A 20877-nucleotide genomic window follows, 5' to 3' on the forward strand; every position below is an offset into this window, starting at 1 on the left:
GCGGTCATCGAATCAGTCCTGTGTTCTTCCATCACAGTCTGGCTTGGTGCTGCTAGAAAACAGGACAAACTCCGACTGCAACGGACAATCAAAACTGCTGAAAAGATTGTCGGTACCCCCCCTACCCACCCTTGAGGACTTGCACGCTGCCAGAACGAAGACAAGAGCGTGCAAAACCCTCTCGGGGACCCTCCACATCACCAGCTCTTCCAGCTCCTTCCCTCAGGTCGGCACTACCGATCAATGCAAACTAGAACTATCAGACATTCCAACAGCTTCTTCACTCTTGTCATCAACTTCTTAAACAGCTAACCTACAATTCCATTGCAACATGCTGCCATTTTTTTTGTCTTGGGTTTGTTGTCACATTTTTGTCGGGCCAATTATACATTACTCGTGCACTCACTGTAGTAGTCTCGCCACGCTGCACTATTTGCAGATCTGTTGTTGACCAATACTGGCCACTCATGCCAGAGTAGCATCTGCACCACTTGTACACTGACTGAGGAGTATCTGCAACATTTGCACAATCAACATTTTCCCAGACTATCACACTACTTGTCACTTTAAACTGCATACACTCCTTGAAGTCTCGGCGCAATGGTCATTGCACTGGACTATTGCTACATTAGTCATTCAAACTGCTCAAAGTGCTCGAGGACTCCGCATCTTTTAGCACAATTGTCAAAAAAAAACGTTTTTTCTCAAATGTCTTTATGTCTCAAAACTGTTCTCTGCCAATTGACTGTTTGTTGTTGTACTTGAGTGGCTCCGACAACCGGAGACAAATTCCTTGTGTGTTTTTTGGACATACTTGGCAAAATAAAGATGATTCTGATTCTGAACATAACATACCTGACGAAGTCAGCACGAAACAATATTCGATTGTCATAGGTGGCAACATAATGTTCACCTACACAAAATAAATGACACAGGAATGCTTTGAAATACTCAAATAAACTTGAAAACAAACAACCAAAGTTTCCCAGATGGACATTAATAGAAACAGGGGAAAGTAAAAGCGCACCTTTCAAACCAAACTTCTAGGAGAGTGTCAAATTAATAATTGGAGTCGGGAAACTGAAAAGGAACTCAATTTATGTACCACCTGTTGATATTCGAAACTGAATGAAAAGAACACGTTTAATTTAACAAATTTAGTGTAATTAATCATATAAAAATTACATTTCATATAAAAATATTGCTTAACTGACCCTGTTACATATATACAAAAACAACAAAAGGGAACTTTGGCCATGATTCCGAAACACACATACTGTACATAATGATCCGCTTCATAAACAGTGGGGGTTCTAGGGGGAGATAGTGGGGGCTAGTGCCCCCCCCCGCCAAAACAATAAAACACAGACGAAGTAAAATTGACTCATCAAAATTTGCGGACAAGCCCCATACCCCCTGACCCCCATCAACAAACTGAAATGGATAATAAAAATAAAAAAATAGGCGGACAGCACACAACCACCCCCCCTTGATGAAATGAATTTGACAAAAAAAATTGCCGTCCGCTCTCCCTGAAAATACCTTTGGACCCAGTCGGGCCACTCCGCAAAAAACGGGCTAGAACCGCCACTGTTTACAAAGAGGAAAAGAGCACCAGACCTATCTCACATTGATATGCTAACTTATTTTTCAATGTGGACTGTATATTCCTACACAGACACAAACACACAAATGCATCTACCTCTAGTGTGAATGACCCCAATGCCACAGGCAGAGTTTTCATAATAAACTAACCTTGATCAATAACCTGCTGTAGACCTCGGCAAAACCTGCTGGTCACCCTAGTGCTGGATTTCAATATCACGGCTGTTTGAACATTATAGCCGAAGGCCAACTGTGTGTGCTCTTAGTGTATGCAAAATATTTGTGTATGTGTGCATGTTTTTGTGTGTGTGTGTAAGTGCGAGCATTTGTGTGTATATACTGAACTGTTGCCGCTGCATGAATTTTTGAGAGCCTAGAGCATGAGTAGCTTTGTGGATGCTGCATATGAGTGCTTAAATAAAACTTTGTGCATGAGTTTTCCGAGTGTGTGAGCATTTGTGTGTATGTGTGCGTGTGTGTTTGTGCACGTGTGTGCGTGTCTTAAACTGTGTGTTCAACTGATGCCTGGGGGTCTGCAGTGAATGGTGCTAACCGGCCCTCTGAACTCTTCCCTGGGATGAAAAAAAGAAAGCCACTGGGCATGTGCAAGAGGACAGCATGCCATTTACCTGGGCTACGGATGTTTTTTTAAAAACTGGCAAGAGGGTTGAACACATTCACACAGATACACACATTCACACAATAGAAGACACTCCAGCCTTTCGCCTCAAACGCAAAAGCACACCTTTGCTCCCTTGTCTCAAACACAAAACAACTTCAAACATTTTCACGTTTATTTTATTTGTTTATTTTTGGATGCGATACAGGCAGCACTACCCTTACATTAAAAAAGCCAAACCGCTTTCTTCATGTGCCCTTTTCTCACTTCCTGTTAAAAAATACTGCATCAGAGGGATTTGTTATTCTACATACAGTGTTATGAAAAGCAGGACTGTTTGTATGGAGCAAGGTGAAGCTGGGTGTTTGCTAAATGCTGGGAAATAAACTACAAGCGGTAGAACAGTAGTGCAGTTCATCAAGTCATTTCACCTCCTGTGTGTATGTCACGGAAATACGACTTTTCTGAGAAATGGCTACAATATGTCTACTAATTTCGTAATAAATCACAGGAGAGGTATAAAAACCATTATCCTCACCCTCTGCCTTACCTGAACCTGCGTTACGCATGTGTGTGTGTGTGTGTGTGTCTGTGGGAGTGTGGAGTTGAATACCGCTGACCCAGATGTGTTAATTGGGTCATGGGAACACCACCGCCCACACACTGGGGGTTATGGGGTAGGCTTAGTGGTGTGTGTGTCTGTGTTTCTGTGTGTGTCAGTCTGCAGACAGGGTTAGGACACTGGGGCAATGCCCTGATTATACTCAGATTAGTTTTGGGATTTCACTGCTCCTCCTCTTGAGCTTTACTCCTCCCGATAATGCTATCTCTTCCTTTTATTTCCCCCCTTGGTTTTTCTCCTCCTGCTGTAATTTTTTTTTACTCTTCTCTTAGCTCTAAATGTAATTTTTGGAGCTATTGATAATGCTATTGATTTCAAAGAAAGGCTAGAAATGTACAAGAAAACAAGATGTGTTGTTGTTTTTAACTGTTAAATTGTGATGATTTAAGCATGTATCATTTGTGCCCATTAGTTAATGCAGCCCTATGGGGGGCACAAGCCAGTGCAAACTGTAGGCCGGTCCCAAGCCCAGATAAATGCAGAGGGTTGCGTCAGGGAGGGCATCTGGCTTAAAACTTTGCCAAACAAATATGAGCGTTAATCTAATGAATTCCATACCAGATCGGTCGTGGCCCGGGTTAACAACGTCCGTTAACCTGCAGGGCGCCGGTAGAAATTCAGTTACTGTGGGTCGAAGACGAAGGAGAGGTGGAAAGCGGGTTCTTAGGCAGAAAGAGAAGAGGAAAGCACCGAGCCCACAATTTAATGTGGGGACTTTGAATGTTGGGACTATGACAGGAAAATCTCGGGAGTTGGTTGACATGATGATGAGGCGAAAGGTTGATATATTGTGTGTCCAGGAGAGCAGGTGGAAAGACAGTAAGGCTAGAAGTTTAGGGGTTTAAATTATTTTACCATGGTATAGATGGGAAGAGAAATGAAGTAGGGGTTATTTTAAAAGAAGAGTTAGCTAAGAATGTCTTGGAGGTGAAAAGAGTATCGGATAGAGTGATGTGGTTGAAACTTGAAATTGAGGGTGTTATGTATAATGTGATTAGCGGCTATGTCCCACAGGTAGGATATGACCTAGAGGTGAAAGAGAAATTCTGGAAGGAGCTAGACGAAGTAGTTCTGAGCATCCCTGACAGAGAGAGTGTCGTGATATGTGCAGATTGTAATGGACATGTTGATGAAGGAAACAGGGGTGATGAAGAGGTAATGGGTAAGCCATCCAGGAAAGGAACTTGGAGGGACAGACGGTGGTGGACTTTGCAAAAAGGATGGAAATGGCTGTAGTGAACACTTTTTTACAGAAGAGGCAGAAAAATAGGGTGACCTACAAGAGCGGAGGTAGAAGCACGCAGGTAGATTACATCTTGTGGAGACGATGTAATCTGAAGGAGGTAACCGACTCTAAGGTAGTGGTAGGGGAGAGTGTGGCTAGACAGCATAGGATGGTGGTGGTGTGTAAGATGACTCTGGTGGTGGGGAGGAAGATTAAGAAGACAAAGCCAGAGCAGGGAACCATGTGGTGGAAGCTGAGAAAGGAAGAGTGTTGTGCGGCTTTTTGGGAAGAAGTGAGACAGGCTCTCGGTGGACAGGAGGAGATTCCAGTAGACTGGACCACTACATCCAAGTTGATCAAAGAGACAAGCAGGAGAGTACTTGGTGTATCTTCTGGCAGGAAAGGAGAGACGGAGACTTTGTGGTGGAACCTCAAAGTACAGGAAATCATACAAGGAAAGAGGTTAGCTCAGAAGAAGTGGGACACTGAGAGGACAGAGGAGAGGATAAAAGAATACATTGAGATGTGACGTAGGGCAAAGGTAGAGGTGGCAAAGGCCAAACAAGAGGCATATGATGACATGTATGCCCGGTTGGACACTAATGAAGGAGAAAAAGAGCTCCACAGGTTGGCCAGACAGAGGGATAGAGATGGGAAGGATGTGCAGCAGGTTAGGATGATTAAGGATAGAGATGGACATGTGTTGACTGGTGCCAGTAGTGTGCTGGAGAGATGGAAAGAATACTTCGTTGATGAATGAGGAAAATGAAAGAGAAGGGAGAGTAGAAGAGGCAAGTGTGGTGGACCAGGAAGTGGCAATGATTAGTAAGGGGGAAGTTAGAAAGGCATGAAAGAGGATGAAAAATGGAAAGGCAGTTCGTCCTGATTCCTGTGGAGGTATGGAAGCATTGAGGAGAGTTGGCTGTGGAGTTTTTGACCAGCTTGTTTAACAGAATTCTAGCGGGTGAGAAGATGCCTGAGGAATGGAGGAAAGGTGTGCTAGTTCCCATTTTTAAGAACAAGGGTGATCTGCAGAGCTGTGGGAACTATAGAGGAATAAAGTTGATGAGCCACACAATGAAGTTATGGGAAAGAGTAGTGGAGGCGAGACTCAGGACAGAAGTGAGTATTTGTGAGCAACAGAATGGTTTCATGCTTAGAAAGAGTACCACAGATGCATTATTTGAGATGACACCCAGCACCCCAGTCTCCAGCGACCACCGCTCTCCCCCCCGAGCTAGACGACCACGGAGTAGCGAGATTCAACTTCGCATACAGACCCCAAGTGAATCACGAGCCAGGATCATCAAACGCAAGACACAGACATCTGCCTTTGAACGCCGACGCTAAGTGAATTACCAGCACCCAGAGCATCACAGCGGCGACAAAAGAGAGAACGCTAAATTAACCACAATGCTAAATTAATTAACTTCTACCACCAGCCAGCCCACAGACCCTCACCAACGAAGGCGTCTCCTCCCTGCTGCGCCGGTGCGACACTTGGCCAGTCAAGGCGCGACAATGGACGGGTTGGTTGTGACACCCACAGGCGACGGAATGCCACTGCAGACGCGGGTTCATTAACCACAGTCTTTACCGGACTTGACTGGGATTTAATATGGACCACCCCCTTTTGTCTCGCTCCAGCCATAAAGGCCGGAGCTATGCTCTCTCAGTGTCAGCTCTTGTCTCATCCAACCAGACTGGCCCAGGCAGGACACCCACCTCACTACGAGGTGGCGAGGACACATAGGACCATCCTCGACTGCTGTGCATCCTGCAAGCGCTCCAAGCTGCACTTTTTGGGGGGCCAAGCTCAGCTTTTGTGTTTTTCTGTTTCCCTGTAGATTCCCCATGTTATATCATCAAATTTTCCATAAATTCCCAGGACATGTATGAGGGCAGCAGGACAGTAGTGAGGTGTGTTATAGGTGTGACAGAGGAGTTTAAGATGGAGGTGGGACTGCATCAGGGATCAGCCCTGAGCCCCTTCCTGTTTGCAGTGGTGATGGATTGGCTGACAGATGCGGTTAAACTGGAATCCCCGTGGACCATGATGTTCGCAGATGACATTGTGATCTGCAGTGAAAGCAGGGAGCAGGTGGAGGAACAGTTAGAAAGATGGAGACATGCACTGGAAAGGAGAGGAATGAAGAAGTCACAGAGAATATATGTGCATGAATTAGAGGGGTGGACGGGGAAGAGATAGCGAGGGTGGAGGACTTTAAATAGTTGGGGTCAACAGTCCAAACCAATGGTGACAGTCCAAAGGCAATGGTGAGTGTGGTCAGGAAGTGAAGAAACGAGTCCAAGCAGGTTGGAATGGGTGGCGGAAGGTGTCAGGTGTGTCATGTGACAGAAGAGTCTCTGCTAGGATGAAGGGCCAAGTTTATAAAACAGTGGTGAGGCCAGCCATGATGTATGGATTAGAGACAGTGGCACTGAAGAGACAACGAGAAGCAGAGCTGGAGGTGGCGGAAATTAAGGTGTTGAGGTTTTCTCTAGGAGTGACCATGTTGGATAAAATTAGAAATGAGCTCATCAGAGTGGTGGCCAAGGTTTGAAGTTTTGGAGACAAAGTTAGAGAGAGCAGACTGTGATGGTTTGGACACGTCCAGAGGAGAGAGAGTGAGTATATTGGTAGGAGGGTGATGAGGATGGAGCTGCTAGGCAAGAGAGCTAGAGGAAGACCAAAGAGAAGGTTGATAGATGTAGTGAGGGAAGACATGAGGGCAGTTGGTGTTCGAGAGGAAGATCAGGAGATAGGCTCACATGGAAAAGGCTGTGGCGACCCCTAACGGGATAGGCTGAAAGGAAAAGAAGATTTGTGCCCAATAGAACCATATCTGAATTGTAACCTGCTAAACTATGCCTGTGCAACCCTAACCCTGCGTTACTGAGATTTTAATGAGCATATTATAGACATGTTATTATTAGCACATTACACTACAAAAAAGTGATAACTACAGTATTTGTGGTACCATATTACTGTGCAAGAAGTGAAATTAATGACTAGATCAGACTACAGGATTTTAGCCCCGATATTGGCCCGATTAGCTATATTTATATATGTATATATTTTATCGGGACAAAATTTCTTGTAGTGTGACATAATCCACAACCAATGATTTGTCCCTACGATAGCCCTACGACGCCAAAAACAAAAGTCTAGTATGTTTGATTGTTTTGGATATCTTCCATGTAGTGTGACATATCAATGACAACTCTCTGACAGCGCACCTTGACGTCGACCAATAGGACTGCGTATTGTGACCGGCGCATCGTCTCCCGTGCTTGCCGCTGTCAACATGCTTGGACATCATTGTCAACATTTATTAACGCACATAAACCAATGTTTAAGGAAGCTTTAGAGCATGATTCGACAGAACGCCGGCATTTTCCTTTTTTTTTTTTTTTTAAATGTCTTTATGTCTCTAAAGTATTGTCTGTCAATTTACTGTCTGTTGTCGTACAAGAGTGGTTCCAACTACCGGAGACAAATTCCTTGTGTGTTTTTGACATAGTTGGCAAATAAAGATGATTCTGATTCTGATGTTTATGTACAAACATCAGTGCTAGCACTAGCTTGCAAGGCTACATAACGGTGTTTTTGCCTGCTTGCGAGCTGTATCGTATTAAAAGTACGTGAAGCAGTCCTTCAAGGAACATCCTCTTGCGAGCACCGGTCATGACCACCACACGGTTTTCCTCATTTTGTTCTTTTTTCACCTGACACAATACATTGGCGCGGCACTTTGTTGTTGTCATTGCCATGGTAACGAGTGTATCCGGTTGCGTTGACCGGTAACACGTTTTCTGATTCCGCCTCTCCGACAGTGTTTGATTTGACAAGATACAGCTCCGTGATCGTAAAAGATGGGATGCGGTCTTATCAGAATACGTCGTGTAGTGTGCTGCTGTTTGACCGAGATACGGCAAGTAGTCTGACATAGTGCAATTGGGAGTGACCAAGTTTGTCTTGTAGTCTGATCCAGTGGGCTAAGCAGCAATGGTATTGGTGACCCATTCTTGCACAGAAATGGCAAAATAAATGAAAGGCTTGTTGACTAGTATTTTGGGTGTGTCCATTACAATATACAAAGTAATTTATGTCAAGCAACATCTTGGACAAAGTATGTTTAGATAGGCTCCGGCTCATCCGTAACTCACACAGAATAAGTAGTATAAAATGAATGGATGAATGGGTTAATCAACACTACAATATTACTGGACATATCAGGGATACTGTCACGTGTGGGGAGTAGCTGGACCCAAGAGCAGCCGGAGGCAGATGTAAAATGATGAACGTTTTATTGAGGAAAGGTTATGGAGGTGGTCCTGGATGTGTTGGCAGGCAGGGGCGTGGACAGGTGGCAGGCAGTGGACAGAACAGCCGGCTAGCTTAGTGGCAGGAATGACGTGGGTCAGGAACACAGGGGAGCACTGGGAGCGAGGAGACACGAGAGTTAACAAGGGAAGCGAGGAACAGTATAGCTTACTTGACATAAGGTGGGCCGTGGTACCGCTAGGAGAGGCTGCAATACTTAGGCGAGGATTTCCGGGAACAGGCAGGCTTATATACACCGGTGGTGATGAGGCTGATTGAAGACACGTGCTGAAAACAGAGAGGGGAGTGGGGGTGGTGAGAGGACGCAGAGCGCCCTCCTGGCTCCAATAATGGAACTGCAGAGCAGTATATGACAGATACACTCAAATGAGCCCCAATATAAGACAATAATAATATAGCAATTCTGACCAAGATATTGATGGACCATTTAAGGTGCATTACGGTTTGGGATTCAGGTTCAAATCCTGGTTGTGTGGCATTTCCATGGTCTCTCTGTGCTTGTGTGGATTCTCTCCATGCACTCTTTCTTCCTCTCATAGTTCAATAACAAGTTTGTTAGGTTAATTTAAGACTATAAATTGACTTTATTGTTGAATCAGCGTGTGACTGGTTGCATGACAAGCAGCAGAAAATAAATGGATGGATCATTTAGTGGTGTAGAACTGCTGCATTATGCTGTGAGGTGTCGCAACGAGTTAAGTAGCCTTACTTAGTCTCGTGATAGGAACATTAAAATCTTAGGCACAATTTTTATCCCTTCAGAATGTGTCGACCAACTTTGATATCTGCATTTTATAATGTCATTCATATGTTAATTATTTTGTGCGGCAAATGGTGGTCGAGAGAGCTTTATAAAGACAAACAAACAGCGTTCTCACCTTTCCACACGCTTTTGTTTTGCTGATTCATGCCAGTCAGTGTATGAATAGGATTTGGAAGCAGAACATTAACACACAAGTTGCATCTTTACCGAGAAGACAATTTTTTTGTGTGCAACTTCACACAGGAAGTTGCTGATCATCTTTGTAAAATTGAATTCAAGGACAAAGTGCAGCAGCAAATGGAAATGGAGTTGGTGCCAAAAGCATCCCCCTTGATGTAAAGGTCAAAGGGATATGGACTCAAAGAGAGCTGCCATGAGGAACCAGCTTGCCAAATGAGAGTAACTTGTTTCCAGACGGTGAACATCCAGTGGTCACACATAGCCAAGTGGTGTCCAGTGAGAAATACCCCGGCCAAACAATCTCCTCAGGCTGGTTGGCATGGTTAAAAAATGAATGGTGTGTACATGTAGACATAGTGGTCTGTTGCCAATAAACAAGCTTAGTTATATACTGACTGGTCATGTGACCTTTGCCTTTCAGTACAGCAGGAGACTCACATCCCTTCTGACAGATTTTCATTTACACACCCACCCACCCACCCACACATGTGGGATGCGGTCAGTGCATCCCTTCAGCTGCTTGGTATCAATCCAGTCCTTGAGGTAAGATGGCACACATAACATGGTTGCCTCCTCAAACAGCACACACGCTCACACACACAGGCTTCAGATAGCCAAAGCGATATTTACAGCCAAGTCCACTTACAGGCCATGGGAGGGTAAACACACACTTTGGCCAAATACATGCATTTGCCAAAACTAGCAGTGTCATCACACACTGCAGGGAATCCCAGTATTTGGCTCTGTGTCTCTGCGGGAAAATCCATCAGAGAAGAAGAGAAAAAGGGGGTTGGGGGAAAGTGTTGGCTGGGGTGGTGAATTGACTGTTGTAAGAAAAGATGGACAATCAAATATTACACAGTGTTTAACACATCATTTTCAATCCCCAACGATTTCATTCCCTGCCAGTGTTAATTGCCGCTGTGCTACCTGCCACCAGTGGTCCTTTCTAAAATGACTTCTGAATTGAAGCATATGGACAAGGAGCCGCGACGGGAGTCTTGAACGACTTGAGGAAGGGTCCCATTAAATAAGAGCCAGCTAATTACTTTGTCCTCCCTTTTGTCCTGTGCTATCCAGGATCTCACCGCCATTCATATATCTTACTGTAATGAGTAAAGCCAGGCCCTGGCATCTCAGCTTGGTAATTAAACATATAAATTCTCCCTGCGTAGAAACATTTATACTTACTAGGATTGATTTATTCAGCTCTCTAAATTGCCCTGTTGAGCTTAATTTTATCGGCTGTTTTTTTTTTTTTTGTCAGTGGGACCGTGAAGGAGGACTCATCAGTTCAATATTTTCACATTATTTTCCCAAGAAAACTAAGGATGGTTCTTCGTAGTGCTGCTTCAACAGATGCTCTAAAGGAGGTCTACAGCAACATTCATCATTAAAAAAGTAGTCCTTTTTATATTCATTACAGTAATCCCTCATTTATCGTTCCCTTACGTTCGGGAAAACCCCTGCGATTAGTGAAATCCGCGAAGTAGCGACCAATTATTTATTGTATTATGTAAATTTAAAAGCTTCATATATGAAATTCAATGCCGCTAAGTGGGATTTTAGAGAGGTGCAGGCCACCCTCCACACACTCTCCCTGAGCGTATACCTCTAAAAGGTGGGTGTGCTCTGCTTGAGTGACGTGAACAACAGCCCATACGCACGTAAATGGGAACGGGCAATTTCCTGCCTGAAGGATGGGTACTGTTCCTCACACTGACACTCCTGGCAATGTAGTCAGCAAAAAACATTATGGGAAGTAGGTCGGCAGATCCTGCTGCTCCAGAATTCTTTGCGGTGATGTTTATAACTACAGTACTGAAGTTGTAGCTAAATACAATACAAGCTAAATATTTCACATTACTTGCATTTGTTTCTGTCCATTTTGTTATGAGTGTGTGCATTAGCTATGAGGTACATTGGACTAAATTTGGTAGTTGTGAATTTATTTAATTCAACTCTCTGTGTTTAAACAGCGGCATTCCCGTCATATTCTTCATATCGCCAAGCAATTTGGAGATTTACTAACTGTATGAGTGGAGATCACTCAGCGAGGTTTCTTTTTTTGTTGTTGCAAAGATTAATAGCCAATTTGACGTGATATGAGTCATTGCTGGCACATTAAAATCAAATAACCAATAAAGCTAACCGTGTTAGAGATGTGTAGGTGAGTAACTGCACTATACTGACCCATAAAAAAATTCTGCGATGCACTGAATCCACAATAGGTGAACAGCGATATAGCAAGGAATTATTCTACGGAAAAGGAAAATAAATTTAATTATTATCAAGCAAAAACACTAGCACTCGTTGTTCAGTTTTGATCCAACTTGTTTCCCTCCTTGGTGCAATTCATTTGGCCGTGTGAACATGGCATGGTTATGTGGCTCACGTGATCTGAATTGGTCTCTCCATGTTTAAAAGCTAGGCCCACCTCCCGGAAAATTTCATATTCCGGCATAAATGTGCCTGAGTGCACAAAGCAAGGTCCAAAGCATTGTTGGGTGAGTTTGTTTGGGATAAAGTGAGGTCCCTTCTCAGCTCCACAGAGTACCGTTGACTTCACACCTTCAAGTTCTCCTCTGCATGGATGTACAACTATTCCCACAGACACAATGTAGTGTATATTAATCACATCTAACTTGTTAAATTCTCTACATCTCTACAAAGTCGAACTCACTAACACTTTCTGATTCTTTCTCAACGTAAAAGGAAGACCTGAGGAAATGGACCATGGTAAAGTTTTCATTAGTCTTCATACGCATGTGTTATGAAAAGTGACTATAGTTATTTATGGGTGGCTTTGGTCTGTCCAATGCTTGAATGGGCTGATTCACCTGAGTAAATCCATCATTTCTGAATTCTGACTCCACAGCCAGCATGACCACACCTACAGCTGCACTGATGCTGGTCATTCAGAAACCTGTGTGTGTGTGTGTGTGTGTGCGCGCGTGTGTGTGTGCAGGTGTCTGTGCGTGCGCGCGTGTGTGAGTGAGATTGTTTTCACTGGCTCCCATTTGCATTTACGCTAGGATTCTACACATGTATTTACAATGTACAGCTATACATAATGACTTTCCTACATAATGGACTTTATTTTAAATAATATATACTTACATTTAATTACTACATTTATCATTTAAGTTATATATAGTTATTTAATCATAAATGTGTCAGTATTATTGTCATTGTTCTATCAGTGTACCTCGATAAGAAATAGGCTAAAGAGTAAATATTTTTTAAATTCATGACATTGTCGAATGTTTTATTAACTTACTGGCCTCTGGCCTGCATGCCCAATATAGAGCAATTTGTTGTTACCACATATCTAATTCTCTGTGTATTTGAGATTAATCTAACTGATGAATCTGATCATTTTGTGAATGATTTAATGTCAAGCACCGCTAAGTGAATGCGAGATGCCTCTCACAATATGTAGAGCAGCAGGTCAAACAGCTGAATCAACACTATGAGCTGCACTTTATTAGACAGAGAAGAATGCCATTTTAATAATAAAAGGCAACAGTGTGGAAGCTGCCGGCAGATTACTGAAAAGAAACTTGACATCGTAGCCGTAATTAGTTCATTTGTCCATTCATTTACCTGTCACATTCTATCGGTTATTATTTTTTGTAGACATCGTCACTAAATGAGCAGGCTTCATACAAGCAGAAGGGTCATTGGGTTTACTGCCGCATTTTTCTTCCCTATGTACTGTATGGAAGCCTACAAAACCAGCATATACAGTAAAACCACATGAGCCCCAATTTCCTCCATGGCTGATGGAATTCCCTATTAACCGACTACAGAACGTCTCCCAGCTGGGAGTCTCAGTTTGAAATGTGCTGCGTTAAAACCTAATGAATGTCATAATTAACTGGATATACTTTACATTTAGAATGGAATTGGCTGTTATAATACCATCTACCTTTTAACCCCTTACTCACCCCTGTCCCCTTTCTCATTGTCTCTCATTACTCACCCACTAAGCTGACATTTCCCTATTTTGGCTCACTTAGTTTTTTTTCTTTTTAACTTTTCTTAATTTTTTGTCTGCCTTTTTTCTTTCTTTCTTTTTTTTGGGGGGGGGAGTTTTCAAACCAAACTGCAGGTTCCACAGCATTCCTGACACTTTTGTTAATAAATCATTGTGGAGTTAATGAAAATGGCACTCAGGCATAACCAAAATGATTGTGTTCTTTGTCATGCTAATAAAGTGAAAGATGTTCATCCACTGGTGAATGTCTGCACATTACCAACAATTTCTGATTGTCTGTGTGTGCGTGCGCGTGTGTGTGCCTGTTGCAAGCATCCCCCACCATCACGCCCTCTCTCTTTCTCACCCCATCCTTGTGTTCTCTCACCCGCTGCTTTTTCAAAGACAAATTCTTTTGCATATTAATCCCATAGGTTATCATGAAGAACGCTAAAGGTTCCTCAACCAGATGCTCGTGTAGCATTGAATTGCTTGAAGGGAAATAAAAGGCGATGGTCGCCATGACTGGTTGTTGACCTCAACTTACTTTTCTCTTTGCCAGCACCCCCTTCCGCACCCCAGCCTTGCTTTCCTCTCCATTTACCACCTTTGTGTCTAGGCCTTACATGCAGGAGAGCGGAACTTAATTTACCTCACAAGTTGGAAATAAATCAGCTGTTGACAGCTTCTGCCAATGTTGTGAAGGACAGTGATATGCATAATACGGCCAACTTCAAGAACTGCCAAGCCTCGCGTGACATTTTTAGAATTTTTTTGTTTGATGGAAGAATAATATTAGGATTGCAGCCCTTTGAAAATGAAGTTGCTTTTACAATTTGGTTAATAGTGATCATGTAGGCGTTTTCTGAATTTTATTTTTTTCCAACGTTAATGCTGAGCCATATCCTCTCATATATTGGGTGAGCAAATGTTTGGGTGCACAAAAAAAAAACAAAAAACTTTTAAACTTTATCAAGCCATTGTGGGTAGATAGGAGTCATCTTTGTCTTAGAATCTACACTAAGATTATGGTACATCATATTGGCACTGTTGGGGAGTAACTGATTACATATGAAGAGATTGCATAATTTAATTACAAAATGTGTGTAACTGTAATACATTACATTTTTGGAAGATAATGTGTAATTAAATTACACTTGCTTTGGGAAATTTCCATTACTACAGTTTTAGTTACATTTGAAAAATAGCCACAAAAGTTCAGATTTGTTTTCCTTTCATATCACTTCCTCCTTCTAAACCTGACGCTTGTGATTGGCTCTTTCTGGTCATGTGCCCTTCTGCTGTAGTCTCAAACATGACAATATTTTCCAAATGACCTCGACGCACCACCTTGTGTTGCAATCTATTAGTTTGTCTGAGATTTTCAAAAGGTTAGACTCATAGTAACACTTTTGATCACATAAAAGAACATTGACTTTTGAACATTTTCATCTTTATAATTTTTGGCTTTTCTATGGAGAAAATAACTTATCTGCATAGTCATATGAAGTGACATTTTCTAAATTGTACACAGTTGTCATTAGGTCAACATGGTATGTTTTCCACATGCTGTACACATATAATGCAACAAACAATTTTAAGTATTTAAGTATTTGCATTTCATGTTTTGTTATAAGTTTATTATTTGTATAAACTATAAATATGTGGTTAATCAAAAAATAATGATTTATGGTTTTAAAACATCCAATGGTCCTGTTTATGCATTCATTCAAAATAAGAAAAGTAATCAAAATCTAATCAAATGTAAATAGTTACATTACTTTGAGAAAGTAATTAAAACAGTTACACAAAGTTACATTTTCAACAGGGTAGCTTGTTATTGTAATCCAAAAACATTGCTCAAGTATGGTAATCTTCCCAAAACTCCATATTAGCACAAACAATATCCTTATTAGGAGCTGATGTTATTTTCCGCTGCGCCATTGCATGACAGAACATTAATTCGGCAAAATTTTTTTTTTTCTATTTTCATCTCTAAGAATCCTCAACAGAGAGACAATCATTCTGTTGAGCAGTGTTATTGTATATTTCTTTAAAATGCATGAAAAGACATTGAAATACTGAACAAGTTGTCATCTATTACAGAGATTTATCTGATCAAGAAAAGTGTTGTCTCTTTTAGAATATAAAGAACAAAGTAAATTCATGAAATGTGGTTAAGTGCCCTCACCCTCTAATCTCGGCTCCTCCCTTTCTGTGCTGTCTCTCTCTCTTTTTTTTTTTGCCCAGTAGGCCCTCAGCACCAGGTATGATTTGTCTTTTTCATGAACTCAGAAGGTTGAAAAAAGGGAATGAATGATGGGTGTGGGCTCACACAATGAAGCTGAAATCTCCATTATTATCCTCTGTCAGCCAGTCCCTTTTTAAAAAGCAGAGTTACTATTATTTTACATGAATTTGTGAGCCTGCCGCTACTACGGGGTGTGGAATACATTTGTCAGGTCGCTCTGCTCCAGCCTCTCCAAATTTTACTCTCACTTTTTCGTGCGTGCGCACGCACACACACGCACGCACACGCACACACACACACACACACGCACACACACTCACAAAGCAGTTGGTAATGACAATTTCACAAGTTGAGGGTGTGAGGAGCTAAGTAAGTGTCATTTTATTTATGTGTACGTAATGGATATATGAAATATGTTTGAAAAAAGAAGATTAATACAACTGAAGCATGGAAACTATTTTTGGTTTTGTGGGAAATGCATATTGTAGTATGGAATATTTCCCCCCCCCCCAAAATGTTTCCCAAGAACAGACAATGCTCTGTCTGTCTTCCAAATTGATCTGGCATAGCTGAAAAAAATCATATGAATACATAACGACTAGAAATTGTGGTGGATTTTTTTTTTTTTTAGAGGAAAGAAAGAAAGAATTATCCAAGGAAATCAGTCAGAAGATTTGCTTTGCTACGTTCTAACAGAAGAAGTGAGAGTACGAATAAAGATTTCTTTTGTGTGAACCGTTGTTGCCTGGACATGTTTGTGTGTGTGTGTGCGTGTGTGTGTGTTTGCGTGAGCGTGTGTATGTGTGTGTGTGTGTGATCTTGGACATGGTAGCTTAGAGGGACATCTGTTTTGCCTGGAGGAGGGGGCAGATTCATGTCGTGTGTTTGGCACTTGGGGGGGCCACAAGGGGTCTCAGCGGAAGACACAAACACACGAGCCCAAATGGCAGTGCTGGCAGTTTCTTTCAAGAGGTCATGTTGGAGCAGGTAACTGCAGGCAAGGGCAGGGGCCACAAAAACAACTTCACTTAAGCCCAATTAAAGAGGGTCCGAGGCCGGAATCCGAGAGATATGTTTCGCAAACACATCACTGGTTTCACAGTGGCAACTCCAGTAGTCTCAATTCAGGGTCTGCATCCTTTGCGGGCTGCATTTCAAGGTGGTGATGTCATTGCACTGCATGGAGGCTGTCACAGTTTCGTAATGTGTGAGGCTCTTTCAAATGTGGTCGCCAAATGTGTCCTCCTCCGCCACTCAGTTAGAGTGACCATCCGGACCATCCTTTACAGCAGACCATATCCCAAAACAAGCAGGCAGTAGCGGAGCTAAATTTCAATATTTGACATGTTTGACAATGTTGAATGTGTGTTTTGCCGTTTACACAAAAAGTGCTTTACATTTTATTTTGTTTAGGAATATGGCACACAATAGTTCAGAGGGGAGAACTCCCATCTTTTCAGGGAAGGTAATAACTAATAGCCCCTCTGCAATACTGTTAATGTTTTTTATATGACACATTCACACAAATAATGTCCAATACCCCAATAAAACAAATCGGATTGTGTAATTGTTTTACTTAGCTACTTTTATTGGGCTATTGTGTGTGTCCAGTGATGTTATTTTAATATTTGCATCCCTAATGTGGTCTTGCATTTACCTCTTGTACTTTTTTAACATTTTTGTTGAAAACAATCCTGGTAGGCGGCACAGTGGTCGACTGGTTAGCACATCTGCCTTACAGTTCTGAGGACTGGGGTTCAAATCCCGGCCCCCCCTGTGTGGAGTTTGCATGTTCTCCCCGTGCCTGCGTGGGTTTTCTCTGGGTACTCTGGTTTCCTCCCACATCCCCAAAACATGCGTGATAGGTTGATTGAAGACTCTAAATTGCCCGTAGGTGTGAATGTGAGTGTGAATGGTTGTGTGTTTATATGCGATTGGCTGGCGACTAGTTCAGGGTGCACCCGGCCTCTCGCCCGAAGATTGCTGGGATAGGCTCCAGCACGCCCACGACTCTTGTGATGATAAGCGGTACAGAAAATGGATGGATGGATGGACAATTCTGGTAGAAATGGGTCTCCAGGGTAATTTTTTTAATGCTTGCAAATTATTATTTTTTTTTCCTTTTGAAAGTAAAGTTGTTGACATAATTAATTTCCACTGCCTTAACTGTAAAGATTCAGGAATAGGGTAGGATAATATCAACATATATCTATTCCATTCAGTATGGACGACTGAAGTACAGTCATTGGTAACAAGGGCTTGATTAAGAGATACATTTTAGAACCACAAGCAAAAAAAAAATATATATATATTTATTATATTTTCTTGGAGACAGGACCGCAAGCAATTTTATTTCTTATTTTATTTTCATTAATCCTTCCTCAGCTCAGTTCAGCCCCCTGCAAACGGTGCCATTCATGGGGTGGCGATAAAGGCTGAACACGGAGGGGCAGCTGACGAGGCAGCAGTCACTTCCGCTTTTCTAAATATTTCTTTTGCCATCATCGGTACCCACAGATGGTGACAGACAAAAAAAATACCCCACAAGGACACAGAAGCTGTAGCGCAAAACTCAATATCTACCCTACCTAGCCAGTGTGCAGGTGAAAAACTCCATTTCCTAGTGTAGGGAGTTGCTTCTTGGCTCACCAACAAAAACACTTTTGAGGTTGACACATACTCAGCCAAAAAGATCAATGTAAATACAATATGGGATGTGTGAAAACACACATATAAGCACTTTTGGAGAAATTGGAGGTCCTGTTGTCAACTTGTGCTTGATGGACTTTTTCAAAAAAAAGAAACAATGGAAAGAAATGAAAAAGGAATAGTGTTCATCTGTACAGGGCATAATTTTCCATCAGTACAGGACCACACTCTCAAAGCCATGTGCCAAATCTCCTTCCTCCCTCAAACACTGTCTCAACAAATCATGCCATCCTGAACCCAGAAGGGGAGATCAGGGTGTTAAGCTTGAGGTTGGGTTCGCCCTGGAGTACTGATTTTTGGACAGTTATTTGTCAGCTTTCAAACATGGGTTACAAAGCAGGGAGGGGCATGGGTTATAGCTTCAGGAAGTTAGTAGTGAGTGCACAGCAACAGAAACCTCCAGTTATTTTAAAAAAGCCTCTTTTGTGAAACACAAGGGCAGGAAATGCAAAGACCAGCCAACATTTAGCATCCTTCCGCCAAGCAAGAAGTGAGAAAGGGTTGTCAAAGGTTCCGGCAACCAACTCCAACGGAGGCAGACATCGCCCCAAACCACTCATGAGAGGTCATCTTTTTTCCCATTGCACTACTTCCCTCCACACAGCTGAGGTTGTGGCATAGAAAGGTGAGGCGGTTGATCCTGCACTGTTGGAGAGGGCAGCTGCTACCTCGAGCATGCACAAACTCCAGTGTGGCCAGGATGAAAGGTAGTTGGAGGGGAGCGGACTGTACAAGGGTGTGCTGTATTGATGTTGGAGAAAATGAACTGACTCCTCATTGATCCACAGAGGAAAAATGCAGAAATAGAAACGGTAAATCTGGCTCTCTTGACTAACTGCTTAATGAGGACCATTTTTTCCCCCTAGTTCCACTCCTTTGTTCTTTGTTTTCTTCTTCTGTGTAAACTGGGCCAATAGTCCTGCATGGATGTTTTCTAGAGGGTAGTAAAGCATTCGTAAACTGTATCAAGTTCTTTTGTTCTCCTACAGATGAGGAATGTAATGGTTTTGTGGATCAATAGGGCGGGCATGAGTAACTCCTCTTGTTGGTAGTGACAGTAAAGCAATAAGTAGACCACACTGGTCTTGGATGTGTATATGCCATCTCTCCAGACAACGGTAAAGGTAAAGAGTGACAACTGGATGATGAACATTTTTAATCATCCTTTATGTTCCTGCATGTGAACTAGTATTGTGTTTTATTGGTAAATAAATAAAATAAAAGCACCCCCCCCCAAAAGAAGAAAAAAAATACGAAAGAAATAATAATAATAATTCTACAAATAGGTGAATCCATGGGTCCCAAACCATGAGTATGTGGGGGTCAACTGTAATCAGTATAGTAAAAAAACAATCTCTGCCAGAGAAATAAAAGGAATGTACATTATACAATCAAACTTCTATGGATCAACACAATACGGTCGATGACAATGTGTGACCTTCATTTGTTTGGCTTTTGAAACAATTTTTGTGCAGAAAACACTCCATCGTAACTCTAACGGGAAACTCAATGTTTTTTTTTTTTTTGCAATAATTCGTTGTATGTGACACCACTTGTTTAAGCACGGTATTCTGTTTGGCATTGCGTTTGTGGAATAAGAATTGAACTGATAGATTCATACATTTTTATCCCTCTCAGTGGGCCGCCATGTTTGGCAATATCGCCCTCTGCTGTCAACCATATTTGATGTCACAACTGCTCTTGCAACTAGCATCACTACGGGTGGTGATGATGGTTTGAACCCAAACTTGCTTAAATTTTGTTCATAGCATCATGTCATCAACCATTGCACGATACACGGGGAGTCCGCTACCTCTTTTCCGAGTTTGGTCACATGACAGTCGTGACGGAAATGCGAGAGACGGTGTGACGTTAATTTCAGTTGACAGCAGAATGTGATATTGCCAACATGGTCCCCCCATGAGATGAATGAAAATTTCTGAATTAATCTGTTTAATTATTATTCCACAAATGCAATATTAATCAGTAGGGCTGCAACTAAGGATTATTTTGATAATCAATTAATCTGTCGATTATTTTTTTCAATTAATAGATGAATTGGCTTAATTATTTATCTTTGTTTGCATGTTCTCCCCGTGCCTGCGTGGGTTTTCTGCAGGTACTCCGGTTTCCTCCCGCATCCCAAAAACATGCATGGTAGGTTGATTGAAGACTCTAAATTGCCCATAGGTGTGAATGTGAGTGCGAATGGTTGTTTGTTTCTATGTGCCCTGTGATTGGCTGGTGACCAGTTCAGGGTGTACCCCGCCTCTCGCCTGAAGACAGCTATGATAGGCTCCAGCACGCCCTTGACCCTAGTGAGGATAAGTGGTACAGAAAATGGATGGATAATTATATTATATCATACACTATAATAATTTATTGTTGAGAGGCTGAAATTCTGAGGATTTGGACACATTTAAGTTAAACAAGATCGCTAAACAATCAATCGAATATCAAAAATCGTTATCAATGGAATGGAATTTGCTAGTGTATTACTTATCGATTAACTGATGAATTGTTGCACCTCTACTAATCAGAATACCACGTTTCAACAAGTGGGGGCACGTACAACA

At 42.1% G+C, this 20877-nt stretch overlaps 1 long non-coding RNA gene across 3 annotated transcripts in view; it reads left to right on the top strand.

Annotated features, from left to right (window-relative positions):
• Window positions 1–20877, top strand: part of LOC133485460 (uncharacterized) — a 102341-nt gene that overhangs the window by 51225 nt on the left and 30239 nt on the right. The gene's annotated exons all lie outside the window — the stretch shown is intronic.

Source organism: Phyllopteryx taeniolatus, chromosome 11, assembly GCF_024500385.1.
Source record: "Phyllopteryx taeniolatus isolate TA_2022b chromosome 11, UOR_Ptae_1.2, whole genome shotgun sequence".
Classification (NCBI taxonomy): Eukaryota; Metazoa; Chordata; class Actinopteri; order Syngnathiformes; family Syngnathidae; genus Phyllopteryx; species Phyllopteryx taeniolatus.